The sequence below is a fragment of the Callithrix jacchus genome, chromosome 13, assembly GCF_049354715.1.
Source record: "Callithrix jacchus isolate 240 chromosome 13, calJac240_pri, whole genome shotgun sequence".
Taxonomy (NCBI): Eukaryota; Metazoa; Chordata; class Mammalia; order Primates; family Cebidae; genus Callithrix; species Callithrix jacchus.
Genome location: NC_133514.1, coordinates 49,635,079 through 49,650,900, shown reverse-complemented (window position 1 = coordinate 49,650,900; position 15,822 = coordinate 49,635,079). Strand labels below are relative to the sequence as shown.

Genomic DNA, 15,822 nt, shown 5'->3' with positions numbered 1-15,822 from the left:
CAGTCTACCTACAAAATGATAACTAATCTCAAATAGATGAGACTAGATGTCCAATGTAACTATATTTCACCCTATCCATTTCTCAAAAGATATTAATTCTACCATGTTTAAATAAATTTAGCACTGAACTGTGTTTAGGTTAAATGCTGAAAATATTTAAAGACAGCTGGAAGATTCCAACTGTATTCTTTAAAAGACCACTGAAGCTGGGCGCGGTGGCTCAAGCCTGTAATCCCAGCACTTTGGGAGGTCGAGGCAGGTGGATCACGAGGTCAAGAGATCGAGACTATCCTGGTCAACATGGTGAAACCCCGTCAATACTAAAAATACAAAAAATTAGCTGGGCACGGTGGTGCCCGCCTGTAATCCCAGCTACTCACGAGGCTGAGGCAGGAGACTTGCCTGAACCCAGGAGGTGGAGGTTGCGGTGAGCCAAGATTGCGCCATTGAACTCCAGCCTGGGTAACGAGCGAAACTCCGTCTCAAAAAAAAATAAAGGAGAACGATCCAAGATGGCTGATCACTAACATCTCGGGATTGCAGCTCCCAGTGAAAGCGCAGAGAACAAGAGGACGCCACACTTTCAGACAAATTTTTGTCGCTCACGGAGCAGAAGATTCCCAGTGGAGGAGACGCACAGGTCGCCAGCTTGACTCTTGTGGCCAGCACAGCGGTTTTGCAGGCACCTCAGTGCGGCAGCTCTTGGTGCAGAGTAAAGGACACTGGTTCCCCTTCTGACCGACGTTTGGAGCTCCGGGAAGGCAGACTCGCCTTACGGACTCAAGAAGGAAGCCAGACTGGAGATTCCCGGGCAGAAAAGCACCATCAGCCTTAACGCCGCTGTTTTGGCTGGCGCAGTGGGTTGCTCATATTTTGGCCCTGGGAATTAACAATGTGGACGTCCACTCAGAGACCTAATTTGAAAGTTGATAATTACAAAGACGACAAGTGGATAAATTCACAATGATGGGAAGAAACCAGCGTAAAAAGGCTGAGAATACTCAAAATCAGAATGCCTCTCCCTCTAAAGAGGATCACAGTCCCTCAACAACAAGGGAACAAGGCTTGATGGAGAATGAGCGTATCCCATTAACAGAATCAGGCTTCAGAAGTGGGATAATAAGAAACTTCTGTGAGTTAAAAGAACACGTTGTAGCCCAATGTAAAGAAATTAAGAACTTTGAAAAAAGGTATGACAAAATCCCAATGAGAATAGACAACTTAGAGAGGAATATAAGTGAATTAATGGAACTGAAGAATACAATATGGGAACTCCGAGAAGTATGCACAGGTTTAAACACTCGAATTGCTCAAGGAGAAGAAAGGATATCAGAGGTCGAAGTCCAACTTAATGAAATAAAACAAAAAGACAAGAATAGAGAAAAAAAGGATAAAAAGGTATGAGCAAAGTCTCCGAGAAATGTGGGACTGTGTGAAAAGACCAAATTTACGTTTGATAGGTGTACCTGAATGCGATGGAGAGAATGAATCCAAGCTGGAAAATATTCTTCAGGATATTATTCAGGAAAATTTTCCTAACCTAGCAAAGCAGGACAATATTCAACCCCAGGTAATACAGAGAACACCACAAAGATATTCCTCAAGAAGAGCAACCCCAAGGCACATAATCGTTGGATTCACCAGGGTTGAAATGAAGGAGAAAATACTAAGGGCAGCCAGAGAGAAAGGTCAGGTTACCCACAAAGGGAAGCCTATTAGACTTACAGCAGATCTCTCAGCAGAAACTCTGCAAGCCAGAAGAGAGTAGGGGCTGATATTCAACATCCTTAAAGAACAGAACTTTCAGCCTAGAATTTCATATCCAGCCAAACTAAGCTTCACAACTGAAGGAAAAATAAAATCTTTTATGTACAAGCAAGTACTCAGAGATTTTACTACCACCAGGCCTGCTTTACAAGAGCTTCTGAAAGAAGCATTATACATAGAAAGGAACAACCAGTATTAGCCTTTCTAAAAATATACCAAAAAGTAAAGAGCATCAACATAAAGAAGAATTTACATCAACGAATGGATAAAACAGCCAGTTAACATCAAATGGCAGTAATCCTAAATTTAAATCGACTAAATCCGCCAATCAAAAGATACAGCCAAAACCCAAAGGTATGCTACATCCACACCCATTTCACATGCAAGGATACACAAAGACTCAAAACAAAGGGATGGAGAAAGATTTACCAACCAAATGGAGAGCAAAAATAAATAAATAAATAAAAAGCAGGAGTTGCAATTCTCGTATCTGATAAAACAGATTTTAAAGCAACAAAGATATAGTGGTAAAAGGATCAATGCAACAATAAGAGCTAACGATCCTAACACCCAGATACATAGAGACTTAGACTCAATGAGACAGAAAATTAATAAGGATATCCAGGACTCGAACTCAGATCCGGAACAAGTAAACTTAATAAATATTTATAGAGCTCTCCACTTTAAATACACAAAATATACACTCTTGTCAATACCACATCACACCTACTCATAGGTTTAAATGAAATATTGATTGGCCGTTATTAATACCCATTTTTTGTTAAAATAAAGCAACATTTCCGTTCTCTCTCCCTCTTTTTCTTCCTCTCTTTCACTCCTTTTTTTTCTTTCCTTCTCTCAAAAAAAAAAAAAAAAAAAAAAAATCAACTTGTAGACCTCTAGATCCAGGTCAGCAATGTCTCTCTCACTGCCTGATTTCCTTCCTTCCCTTCTCTCCCTCTCTCCCTCCCTCCCACTCTCCCTCCCTTCCTGCCTTCCTCCCTAAAAAAAAAAAAAAAAAAATTTAAAAAATAAATAAAAGACCACTGAAGATACTTCACTACTTAGACTCTGTTAACAGTTCAGATATATTTCTAGTTTTTAAAAGTAAAAATCTCATAGACTGAGAATTTATGCTAATTTGAATGTGAAATACAAAACATGACCTTATACATTTAGATAGGAAAGGAAGAGAAGCATGACACAAGGAGAAAAAGCCCATGCATAACAATAGAATTAACTCAGAATCTTCAACATACAACTGCTGGATGCATATCACTGAATTGTAAATTGAAAACATGGTGTCTGATGTTTAATTCTAGAGAATGCATACTATTACAAAGTCCATCTCAAAGAAATCTATACCAAATAGCCAGTCTCTCCTTACTCTGAAACTAAAAAAAAGTTTATATTATCGCCATATGAAAGAAAATGTTAAATGGTTTTAGTTTCACACATCAGTTTATCTGAGATGTTTCTGCTGGACTGAATCCAAGACCTCTGTAAATATTACATGTCATTTGCCAACAGGAAAACTAAGATCTTGTTATAGTAAAACACATATACTAGTGTTCTCGGAAAGATGATGTCAACAAGCAGTTTTTTTTAAAGTCATTTTTTTTTTTAACAATGTCATCACACTTTAACTGTTATATTATGTGAAATAATAAAAAGGTCAGCAACCTAATTAAAATAAGACCACATATCTCCTAGACAACATACCAACAAAATAATGCCTGGTTTTAAAATACTACACAATTTTAAAATTAAAGTTCCACTAAAATATCACACCAAAGGAATGTATTTCCTCATGTTATAATCACAGAACACAAACCAAAGGCTACTCCTATCTATTGCACAACTGAAAACATGCTGTAGGAATCCGTAAAACCCGGGAAGGTCCACCTCACAAGGTGCTGGGAATCTGGTTACCCCACATGGCACTACCCCATATCCTTGCCCAGCTATGGAGGAAGTAAAACTGAAGAAAGACCTTCAGCAGTTTGGCTTTAAGAGTATTTGATACCCCACCCTCAGGACTCTGAACTAAAATTCATTGCTCTTTTTTCTTCAATCTGTAAAACATGCACCAGGTGTTACGTCAATGCTCTATAAGCACAGTAACCACACACCAAAAAGCACAGATCCAGTTCTGGGAGGCAGTGAGGAGGAGGGTGCTGCTAGCTGCAGGGCACTGGGTCTGCAGGGCTCGGCCCCGGACAGTGGCCTTGATTCCTGTCTAACATTAATTTATACAGAGTCAGCGGAAGCAAAGGAACAGTGAATTTTCTCAGGGAGTTTTTTAAATTTTGCTATCAGATAATAAATACTAAAAAAGAAAGGGAATCCTTGGGAAAACTCTATAGCTATTTAGAAGTGGCTATAAATGTTGTTTGAGCCTATATTTTCTTCTCAAGGCTCATTAAAAACAAAACTCAAATACCTACATCACTAGATATTATTTTAATTTTTCTGTTCTATTAAGAATAATACATATGTAGGAAAAATGAAAAACACTTTTAAGAGAAAAAATCTTGAAGCAAAAAGGAGAAATAAAACTTTAATATAAATTAAAAATAGTTATTTTAAAAATTTGAAAAGATTAATACAGAATAAAAAGTATATATAACTTTTTGATTTAGAAGAGACTGTAGAGAAAAAACATAACTAAAACACATCACTTTAAAGTAACGCAAAAGACTGTGAATATACACATTACAGGAAATGAAACTATTAAAGCCTTTTTATGAAACTGTGTGACTTTATAACTTACATTCTTTAATGAAGATAACAAAAAAGGGCACTGCCTATTCTCCAATTAAGAATCACAATACACGGTTTCAAGTTTGTGAGAACATATACAGGTTCCCTTACAACTAAGTCACAGGTCTCTTTTCCCTGACCAAATACTATCAGCCAGCCCCAGATCCTGTAAACTAACCACTAAAAACCAAACTTTTGACTTCTTAATGAGAAAACACAGAAAGGTACATCCTTTCTCCTCTTCCATAGGAACCTCTGAAATGAGATTATCACAACAGCAGCATCTCATAACCTTTGGGCTATGTAATAAGTCCCAAAGCCCACAATACTTTACCATCAGCATAAGTCTGGCTACCTCCCTCTTTCCAATCTTTTAAAGGATCCAGTAAAGGGAGAAAAATGAAGCTAGTTCAAACTCTTTTGCATTAAGATACCACAAAAGCAACCAAACCACACTTCCACAGGAAGTCTTATTTTTCAACCTCTACTAGCACCAGTAGCAGAACTATCAAGAAATGCAGTTTTGTTTTTTTTTATACAGGCATCATCTGCCTTAATTCTTGTCACTGAGTTAATGAAGAAATGCAATACTGAAATAGAACTGTGGGTTATAACTTGAATAAAAATTAAACCAATTTCTGACAAGGAGTCCATTCACCTCCTACCCTCAAATAGCGTGTTTTCTGAGAAACAACTCCAACTCTCAAGAAATGACTACTGCTAGTCATGGCTGTGCTGACAATACAGATTAGTTTCCTCTTTCAATACTGTCATCATACGTTAAAAAAAAAAAAAAAAAAAACCACAGGTTTCACCAAATATATCATTATTGTAAAGACATCTCCTTTTGGAAAGTTTTCTAGGTCAAACAGAGAGGAGGATTTGTATTCATTGTAACTGGTTACAATTCATCCTCAACAGGTTACACACTGGCAAAGATTAAGAATCCTTAATTTACAGCCGGGGGCCATGGCTCAAGCCTGTAATCTCAGCACTTTGTGGGGGCTAGACGGGTGGATCACCTGAGGTCAGGAGTTCAAGACCAGCCTGGCCAACATGGTGAAACCCCGTCTCTATTAAAAGTACAAAAACTAGCTGGGCGTGGTGGCAGGCACCTGTAATCCCAGCTATTTAGGAGGCTGAGACAGGAGAATTGCTTGAACCTGGGAGACGGAGGTTGCAGTGAGCCGGGATCAGGCCTCTGCACTCCAGCCGAGGCCACAAGAACAAAACTCTGTCTCAAAAAAAAAAAAAAAAAAAAAAAAAAATCCTTAATTTACAAGTCAGGCAAGAAGACAACCAATTCTAATAGTATAGCATGAACCAGTGACTTTTCCCCTTTAGATGTTCCCATTCTCAACTAAGAGTAATCAGTGCGTTTTCAAATAGTGATGTCCAAGAACTCAAAGCATTTTCTAGATATATCAACTCTCTTCCATTCTGCAAGTAAAATAGTCGAAGAACAAATATACATTCTCTCTCATAAATTGAGCAATGAGCCAAAAACAAAGCTGGCAGGAAACACCAGGTCATCATATACTTCCTCATATTAATGAAGAATACAAACGTTAGTACACATAGAATATTAACATTTTATTTGTGCTGCAAAGAAAATTCTACTTAATGAAAGATTTCTAACTGACCACAAAACCAACCAGAACTACTGTCTAGAATAATTTGGTGTTTACAACATGTCAGGTTTGTGTGACACATGTCATTGGCTACCTCTCACTCCTTACAGCTCTATGAAGTGGATATGAATACAAATCACACTCATCTCACTGTCACTCAAGGAAGTCAAGTCACCAGCGTAACACACTAGAGCATAAAAATGAAACCTAGTTTTGTGCAATTTAAGAGATTACCTATTTCTCACATTCTGCATTCCATGTCTCCCTGATCCATCCAGTTGATGCCTTTACCATCCTTTCCATACACCCTAAGTTCTTGCTGACATCATCTTTCACATTGCTCTCCATTCAGGTGTGATTTCCATCTCCTTTCTCACATAAACTCCACTTCCGTGACGATGCAGTTCATGAGATATCTGCTGAATACTTTCAGCAATCATACACAATTTTTAGTCAACATATTTTAACTTACAGTAAGACACTATTTGTTTGAAGCTTTTAAAAAGGAAAAAAGAAATTCTATTAAGCAGTGACTCTGAGCACTGGTAAGTTATTGCACAAAATATCGTGGGAAGGAGCTTAAGCAGTTGCTGCCTGAATAGGCCTAGTGAGATCAGCAGGAAGGAGAAATTCCAGAAGGCACATCGTAAACAGGAATGAAAGGGAATGGTGTAGTGTGCAGGACTGGCAAATTCAGAAAGGCTGATGAGCTAAGTAGAGAGGTAGGTCCCCAAACACATTAAAGGCAGACCCTGAAAGGCATGTAGTCTGTGCTACAGGCACAGGCTCTGGACAAGCTCCCCATGAAGTTATTTAAAGGACTAATATAAACACATTTGATTTTCATGAAAATAACTCCCAGCAGCATGTAAGATGGACTGAACAAGGAGGAAGCCAAATTTATACACCAATACACTGAGAGCTTAATCAAGAGGTGATGAGGCCTGAATCAAGTAGTGGCAGTGGGAATGGAAAGAGTATTTCCAAGGCAGCACCATATAGCCTTGCTAATAAAGTATACATTGTTTAGGAAATATTTGGTAAGTTCAACCTTTTTCAAATAATAGTTTACTGTCCTTGAAATCATTAGTCTCTCTCAACCCATCATGATTTCAAGATCCTAAACTTGACCAGGACAATGTCACTAATTATATTCTGATTCCACAAATCTCCTAATTGAAAAAGTCCTCTTTAACCTGTCCCCAAGAGTCTGCAACAAAAAGAATACCCAAGAAGTGTCTTTACAAAATAGGTAAAATTCATTAACGTAGTTTGGAAAATGGACATTTTTCCTCTTTGGCAGCTTGTATAAAATAAGGCATACTAATCTTCACCTTAAATTAATCAGTATCTCACCATTTTCTTTCAAACTCAGAATCTCTGCTTCTAGGAGAGGTAGAAACTAAAAAAAAATTGTGGATAGAGAGACATAGGGAAAAGGATTTTACTTTCTTTCTTTTCTTTTTTCTTTTTCAGTTTTTGAGACAGTCTTGCTCTGTCACCCAGGCTGGATGGAGTACAGTGGTGCGATCTCGGCTTACTGCAGCCTCTGCCTTCCATGTAGCTGGGACTACAGACTCGTGCCACCATGCTTGGCTAATTTTTTTGTATTTTTAGTAGAGACAAGGTTTCACCATGTTGGCCAGGTTGGTTTCAAACTACTGACCTCAAGTGATCTGCCTGCCTCCCAAAGTGCTAAAATTATAGGCATGAGCAGCCACGCCTGGCCAAGAATTTTACTTTCATCACATCCAAAGGCCCATGAGACACCACGCAAACAATGAGGACCAAATATCTATATTGGTGATAGAGCAATAAACATAACTAAGTAAAGTATATGGTAATAAATGCTACGAAAAAGATAGAGTAATGGGATTCAGCCCTGGGGAGAGGGGCAAATTACAATTCTAAACAGTGTGGTTAGGGTGGCCCTTGTGACTGCCCACCCAGGGTGGGTCACATGTAAGCACAGACGTCGAAGAGGTCTCATCGGTCTTAAGGATATTGTAGTTAGCAGTGTTCCAAGCGAAGAGAATGGCGAATGCCTTAAGTTGGTACATACCTAACATGTCTTAGGGGCATGACGAATGTGGCTTGAGCCACTAGGACAAAAGCAAGAGGAGCAGTCTGCAGTTTAGGTTTGGAGCATCGAGAAATCTTGTACTGATTCATTTCTCTCACCTTCTAAATTTGCCTATCAGGGAAAAAGGGCTGCAACTTTCCATTTTCTCAGAGTGCCTACCTAGTAGAGTATCATAACAATTTAAGTCAGCAAGTATTCAAACACTGTTTATATGATGAATTTCAGAATACTTTCACATATTCAAATTGCTAAACCTGCTAAAATTTTGTCAGAATGTATAATCCTAGCACTTTGGGAGGCCGAGGGGGATGGATCACCTGAGGTCAGGAGTTCAAGACCAGCCTGGCCATCATGGTGAAACCCCATCTTTAAAAAAAAAAAAAATTGTCAGAATGACAAATCACTATCAATCCATTCTGAAACAAAAGCAGGAAATAAAATGGTGTTAACTGACTTTCTTAAGCATAAACTAATTCAGCAAAAAGGAAAAGCGCAGAAGCCTCCAGTACAGGTATCTGAAATTTTGTGGTGCAGATGAAAAACATGGGTGAGGGGAGGTTTGAGGGATCTAAAGATGTGGATTCTGATCATACCAAACTACATGATTTCAGACATAGCCACGATTTCCCAGAAAAGGGTGACTACTACTTGAGAAACATTATCAGCATCCCAGTCACTGACAGTCCTGTGATAAGGAGTGCTCTGGGGTCTGTTTTCTCGTCTGTCAAAATCAGTGGCTCAATTGGACCAGTCCTTCTTGATTATTTTCACTGGCAGAGCCTCTTTAATACCTTAAGAGGGTATTAAAGTATAAAATTCCTTGGTAATTCCTATTTTACCTTAAAAATTTACAGGAATTTAAAAATTCTACTTGATCATATACCTGCATTTTATTCTACAAACAACCACACCCTCGCCCAATCCTGAATACAGCTGACCGTCCTGGACTCTAGCACTCTCCCTGTACACTTCCGAAGCTCCCTCTTAAGTGCTCTAGGGCAGACCACCCCACCCAAGGTACTGTGGGTGGGGTGTAAGAGGGGTCTCTTAGGGCAAGATTCTGATCAGATTCACTGGCAGAGGGCAGCAGTGGCACCCAGGCCTGGACAGTAGCAGCCTTCTTCAGAGTTAAGCTCTCGGCACCCAGGGACACTGTCCGGTTCACCACAGAGTCCCACTTCTAGCAATGCACTGCCCAGGCCCCCAGTTCCAGAAAGCCATCAAATTCAGATGCGTGAAAAGACACTGATACAATCCGCAGATCTTATTCTGATTTCTCCAGTTCTATAGACACTCATTTGCGCATGTACAGTTCTATGCCATTTTACCAAAAACAAATTAGGATGATCACCACAAGACATACTGATTCCATCAGCACAAAGGTCCTGTGTGCCCCTTAGCAGGCACACTCTTCTCCATTCCACCCCTAATCACGAATCTGCTTTCCCTCTCAAGAATTTCTCACCATTTCAATAATGTTATATACATGGAATCATATACTATGTCATCATTGGGGACTAGATTGTTTTCACCTGGCATAAGTCCTCTGAGAGCTATCCATGTTGTTATATAAGTTTCTTCCTTTGTATTGCTGAGTAGTATTGTGTGGTATGAATGTACCATACTTAACCACTTGAAGGACATGTGGGTTGTTTTGAATCTAGAGCTATCACAAATAAAACTGTTGTGAATATTCATGAACACACTTTTGTGTGGACATATAATTGCATTTCCCTGGGATAAATGCTCAGGAATGCAAGTGCTGGGTAATGTTAGCGAAGTATATATTCCACTTTTTAAGAAACTGCTGAAATGGAAATCTTCCAGAGTGGCTGTACTACTTTATATTCCCACCAGCAGTACATGAGATCCAGCTTTTCTACATTTTTAGGGTATTGTAATCTCTTTACTTGAGCTGTTTTAGTAGGTGTCTAGTGACATCCCACTACCATGATTTTAATTTGTATTTTCCTAATGGCTAATGAAGATTTTTATATGTTCATATGCTTATCTGCCATCTGTGTCATATGTTTTGCCCATTTCCTAACTGAAGTTTTTGTTTCTTTTTACTGTTACATTTTGAGAACTCTCTATATAGTCCAGATCTATGTTCTAGGTCTGATACATGGCTGACATTTTCTCCCAGTCTGTACTCATCTTTTCATCCTCTTAACAGGGTGTTTTCAGGAGCAATAGTTTTTTATTTTGATTTAGCATAATTTATTGATTTTGTTTTTTTTTTTAGTGTTGGGAGGTAGGTCCTAATGGGAGATGTTTAGTTCAAGGGGGTTTATACCTCATTAAGGGCTTGGTACCTTTCTCATAATAATGAGTTCTTGCTCTTCTTTTTTTTTTGGAGAGGAAGAAAAAGAGGGAGAGAGAACGGAAATGTTGCTTTATTCTAAAAATGGGTATTAATAATGGCCGATCAATATTTTGTGTATTTAAGGTGGAGAATGTATATTTTGTGTATTTAAAATGTAGAGCTCTATAAATATTTATTGAGTTTACTTGTTCCGGATCTGAGTTCAAGTCCTGGATATCCTTATTAATTTTCTGTCTCGTTGAGTCTAAATCTCTTTATGGGTCTTATGTATCTGGGTGTTAGGATCGTTAGCTCTTATTGTTGCATTGATCCCTTTACCACTATATCTTTGTTGCTTTGAAATTTATTTTATCAGATATGAGAATTGCAGTCCTGCTTTTTATTTATTTATTTATTTATTTTTGCTCTCCATTTGGTTGGTAAATCTTTCTCCATCCCTTTGAGTCTTTGTGTATCTTTGGATGTGAAATGGGTCTGGATGTAGCACACGGTTAGGTTTTGGCTGTATCTTTTGATTGGCGGATTTAGTCGATTTAAATTTAGGATTACTGCCATTTGATGTTAACTGGCTGTTTTATCCATTCGTTGATGTAAATTCTTCTTTACGTTGATGCTCGTTACTTTTTGGTATATTTTTAGAAAGGCTAATACTGGTTGTTCCTTTCTATGTATAATGCTTCTTTCAGAAGCTCTTGTAAAGCAGGCCTGGTGGTAATAAAATTTCTGAGTACTTGCTTGTACATAAAAGATTTTATTTTTCCTTCAGTTGTGAAGCTTAGTTTGGCTGGATATGAAATTCTAGGCTGAAAGTTCTGTTCTTTAAGGATGTTGAATATCGGCCCCTACTCTCTTCTGGCTTGCAGAGTTTCTGCTGAGAGATCTGCTGTAAGTCTAATAGGCTTCCCTTTGTGGGTAACCTGACCTTTCTCTCTGGCTGCCCTTAGTATTTTCTCCTTCGTTTCAACCCTGGTGAATCCAACGATTATGTGCCTTGGGGTTGCTCTTCTTGAGGAATATCTTTGTGGTGTTCTCTGTATTACCTGGGGTTGAATATTGTCCTGCTTTGCTAGGTTAGGAAAATTTTCCTGAATAATATCCTGAAGAGTATTTTCCAACTTGGATTCATTCTCTTCGTCATATTCAGATACACCACTCAAACGTAAATTAGGTCTTTTCACATAGACCTATATTTCTCGGAGACTTTGCTTATTCCTTTTTATCCTTTTTTTCTCTATTCTTGTCTTCTCGTTTTATTTCATTAAGTTGGACTTCGACCTCTGATATCCTTTCTTCTGCTTGATCAATTCGGCTATTCAAACTTGTGCATATTTCCCTAAGTTTTCATGTTGTGTTTTTCCAACCCATTAGTTCATTTATATTCCTCTCTATATTGTCTATTCTTGTTAGCATTTCATCAAACCTTTTTTCAAAGTTCTTAATTTCTTTACATTGGGTTAGAACAAGTTCTTTTAACTCCCAGAAGTTTCTTATCATCCACCTTCTGAAGCCTACTACTTTTGTTAATGGCACACAGTCCTTTTCCATCAGGGCTTGTTCCGTTGCTGATGAGGAACTGTAATCCCCTGTAGAGGGAGAGGGGTTCTAATTTTGGGTATTCTCAGCCTTTTTAGACTGGGTTTTTCCCTTTGTTATAAATTTATCCATCTGTCGTCTTTACGATTACCACCTTTCTAGTTGGGTTTCTGAGTGGACGTCCAGTTTATTGATTCCCAGCACTGGAATCCGAACAACCCACTGTGCCGGCCAAAACAGCGGCATTAAGACTGATGGTGCTCTTTGCCCGGGAATCTCCTCTCATTTACTCTGCATGAAGAGCTGCCGTGCCAAGGCACTGGCAAAACTACTGCGCTGGCCTCAAGAGTCACGCTGGCGACCCGTGGGGCTCCTCCACTGGGAATCTTCTGGTCTGTGAGTGACGAAAATTCGTCTGAAAGTGTGGCATCCTCTCGTTCTCTGTGCTTTCACTGGGAGCTACAATCCTGAGCTGTTAGCGATCAGCCATCTTGGATCAATCCCCCCCACCCTTTTTTTAAAATTTTTTTTCCCCAAGCATTTATTTTTGGTAAAAGACAGAAAAATTAGTTTTTCTACAAGGAAAATCTGCTTCTAAATAATTTGAAAATCTTGATATGCATTATATATTAAAAAAAGACACAAAAATAACAGAGAAGTGGGAATAACAGATTAGGTACTGTAACTTTATAAAGGTTTGCCTAGATCAAGAAGCAGCACACACACACCTCATCTATGCAAACTAAAAATGTATATAAACAGCACAATAGTGTGATACTGGATCATGATACATTACCTGTACACATAACTACTACTGTTATTAATAAACCTTTGGGACACTCAGTTTTATGCCCAATAAGACATCATTAAGTCTTTAAAATCTTCTCTTCCTCTTTTATGAGAGAGTATTTCTAGACACAAATTTTCCCATCTAATATTCAAATATAGGAAACAGATTCCACAAGGTGCTTTAACTGATGAGACCTCAAGTGCTGTTTTCTCTCTTGAACTTTTGGACAGTAAACAGTCCATGGAGACCACACACAATACTATGACAGAAGAGTTGTTACATTAAGTCTTTTGATGGAAATTGATTGGTGATGAAGCTTTATGACATGCTTGAGCAACGCACTGAAGGGGATCCCATCTGAGTTAATACTTTGTCCAACCACTGCAGAAGTCCATTCAGATGAAGTTCAATCCAGCAAGGAGTACTTGTTACCATCTGCCTTTGGTATTCTGCTCCCCACCCTTTCACAAAACTCATTCTTATGGTGCACATTCTAGTTAGCTGATAGACGGCTTCAAAACCCTGATTAACAGACTGAGCCAGAAGAGCAGCAAATTCCTGGTTGTTGAAGATCTTCAGATTACAGCCTGGTGGAATTTTACAAACCGTTGCAGGGTGCCAGCCATATCTCTGATTACAATTGGGGCTCTGCACAAAGATTGCACTATCACTTAGGCACTCAGCAAAGACTTCCCTACCTATGTAATATAAGTACACTCCTCTTCCTATGTGCCTTCTTGTCATTTCTACTGTGCATTTTGGTTAACATTGGAGAGTAAACCTAAGCAGAACCTCTCTGAATTTGATGGGTCTGTAAAGCCAACTACAGTGAGTGAGGGCTGTGATGCATGGAAGGTTTCTCCAACCCTCTGATTTAATTCATAATATGCTATTGAACACCAAAATGCAGGTTCTGAGTAAGTAACTGGCTGTAAATCCAAGCTATGATTAACAGGGGAAAGAGTAGTAGGAGATAGTTCTGCTGGAGAGCCTGTGTCCATACTTTGATTCAACTGTTGGCACTTGTTTTTCCATCTTCACTGATATATCTAGGAGGCAGCGTTTCTGGAATATAACTCTGTGGCTCAATTCCTGCCGGGAAGTTAGTGTTTTCTGGAATGGAGTGAGTACAGTCATCCAGAGGCGGAAGTTCTGTTAGGATCTCAGTATGTCAGGGCACTAATACTGGAGGCCAAACTGGTGTTTCAACTCTCTGATAGTGGTAAGGGTTTACACATACTTCATCCTTTTTAAGATTAAAAGCATATTCGCAGTTTTTAATTGCCTTGAGTTCATGATGACTGTGAAGATCAGGCCAGCGCCATAATCGGCAATAAATAACATGTGGCAATCCTTTTCAATGGGATACCTGGAGACGACCATCAAGAGACCTGGTTTGTTCTAAGAAGCTGTAAAGGCCTGTTGTATCCCACTGATCTATCATATTTGGTGTACTCAGTCCCAAGATTTCAGAGCAAGTGCTTGGTATGGTAACACGTTTAGTATTATAGTTTTGAGTGGTGATGGCTTTCTCAAGCTCATCTAATCATCCTGTTTTCTTCAGCTTCTTCACCAGACTTTTCACTGCTTTCTCACACCACTTTTCTTCCTGCCCATTCTGCTCTCCTCCGCCTGCTCCTCCAGACGCACCAGCTGACTTCTTCTATCCCAGCAGTCTCTTCACAACTGGCCGCGTGAATGGCAAAATGGATGACATGTTCTTACTAAAGGCAGCAAGCCACAGTAGGAAAACAGCCTCTTGTATCGAACCTGCACAGAGGCACCAGGTCCTGCCCCGTCAGATCCGGGGGGTCCAGGACCTTTTGTTCCTTCCTCTTCCGATGGGATGAAGGGGGCTCCTGGTGGCTGGCGGGCTGCTGGCCCCGCCGATTCGCCGGCGCAGCCCCGGGGCTGGCACCCTGCCTCCCACTGATTGGCGCCTCCAGCCGCCCATCAGGGCGCAAGGCACACTGGCCGAACACCGTGCGGGGCGTGTACGGAAGACAGAGGGAGCAGAGGAGGAAAGGAACGAGGCTGAGTGCCACGGGAAGGGCCAGGGGGCGAGCGGGGCGTGTGGAGTCAATTTATTGATATTTTAAATGAATTGTGCTCTTGGTGTCATAGCTAAGAATTCTTCAGCTGGCTGCAGTGGCTCACACATGTAATCCTAGCATTTTGGGAAGCTGGGGTAGGCGGATCACAGGTCAGGAGATCGAGACCATCCTGGCCAATATGGTGAAACCATATCTCTAGTAAAAATACAAAAATTAGCTGGGTGTGGTGGTGCCTACCTGTAATCCCAGCTACTTCGGAGGCTGAGGCACAAGAATTGCTTGAACCCAGGAAGCAGAGGTTGCAGTGAGCCGAGACTGCGCCACTGCACTCCAGCCTGGTGACAGAGCAAGAATCCATCTCAAAAAAATATAAAAGAACTGGTGGCCAAATAGGAACAGCCCTGGAGTGCAGAGAATGACATAGAGGGTAAGTGATCACCGCATTCCCAAATGAGTTTTTACTGCCCACACACCAGGAGATTCCTGGGCTGAAAGGTACCACAAGTTTCCAGCATGGCTGTTTCAGCTAGTACTGTGGGTCTCTGCACAAAAACTTGCACAAATCTGGGCAGCAGTTTCAACAGGTGCCTGGAGCAGCTGGGATACAGAGCTGCCCATTCAACTGAAGAAAAGGGGGCTGAAACAGGGAGCCAGGTGATCTGGTTCAGCGGTTCCCACCCCCTGCAAATATCAGCAATCTAAAACACTCTAGATTGAGACTTTTGCAACAAGCACAGCTGGACTCGGAACAGTCCAACTCTGTGGGGGTAAGGGTGTCAGCCATTACCAAGGCAGTCCACCACTACTGAGGCAATCCGCCTTTACTGAGGCCCTATGACATTACCAAGGCAGTCTGCCATTACTGAGGCAGACCA

The 15,822-nt window shown here is 40.1% G+C and overlaps 1 protein-coding gene and 1 pseudogene across 12 annotated transcripts in view; both read right to left on the bottom strand.

Annotated features, from left to right (window-relative positions):
* PTPN2 (protein tyrosine phosphatase non-receptor type 2) overlaps positions 1–15,822 on the bottom strand; it is a 115,138-nt gene that overhangs the window by 55,246 nt on the left and 44,070 nt on the right. The window lies entirely within an intron of this gene.
* LOC144578988 (mothers against decapentaplegic homolog 2 pseudogene) lies at positions 12,616–14,539 on the bottom strand (annotated as a pseudogene). The gene has a single exon (XR_013525693.1). The product of XR_013525693.1 is annotated as a mothers against decapentaplegic homolog 2 pseudogene (transcript).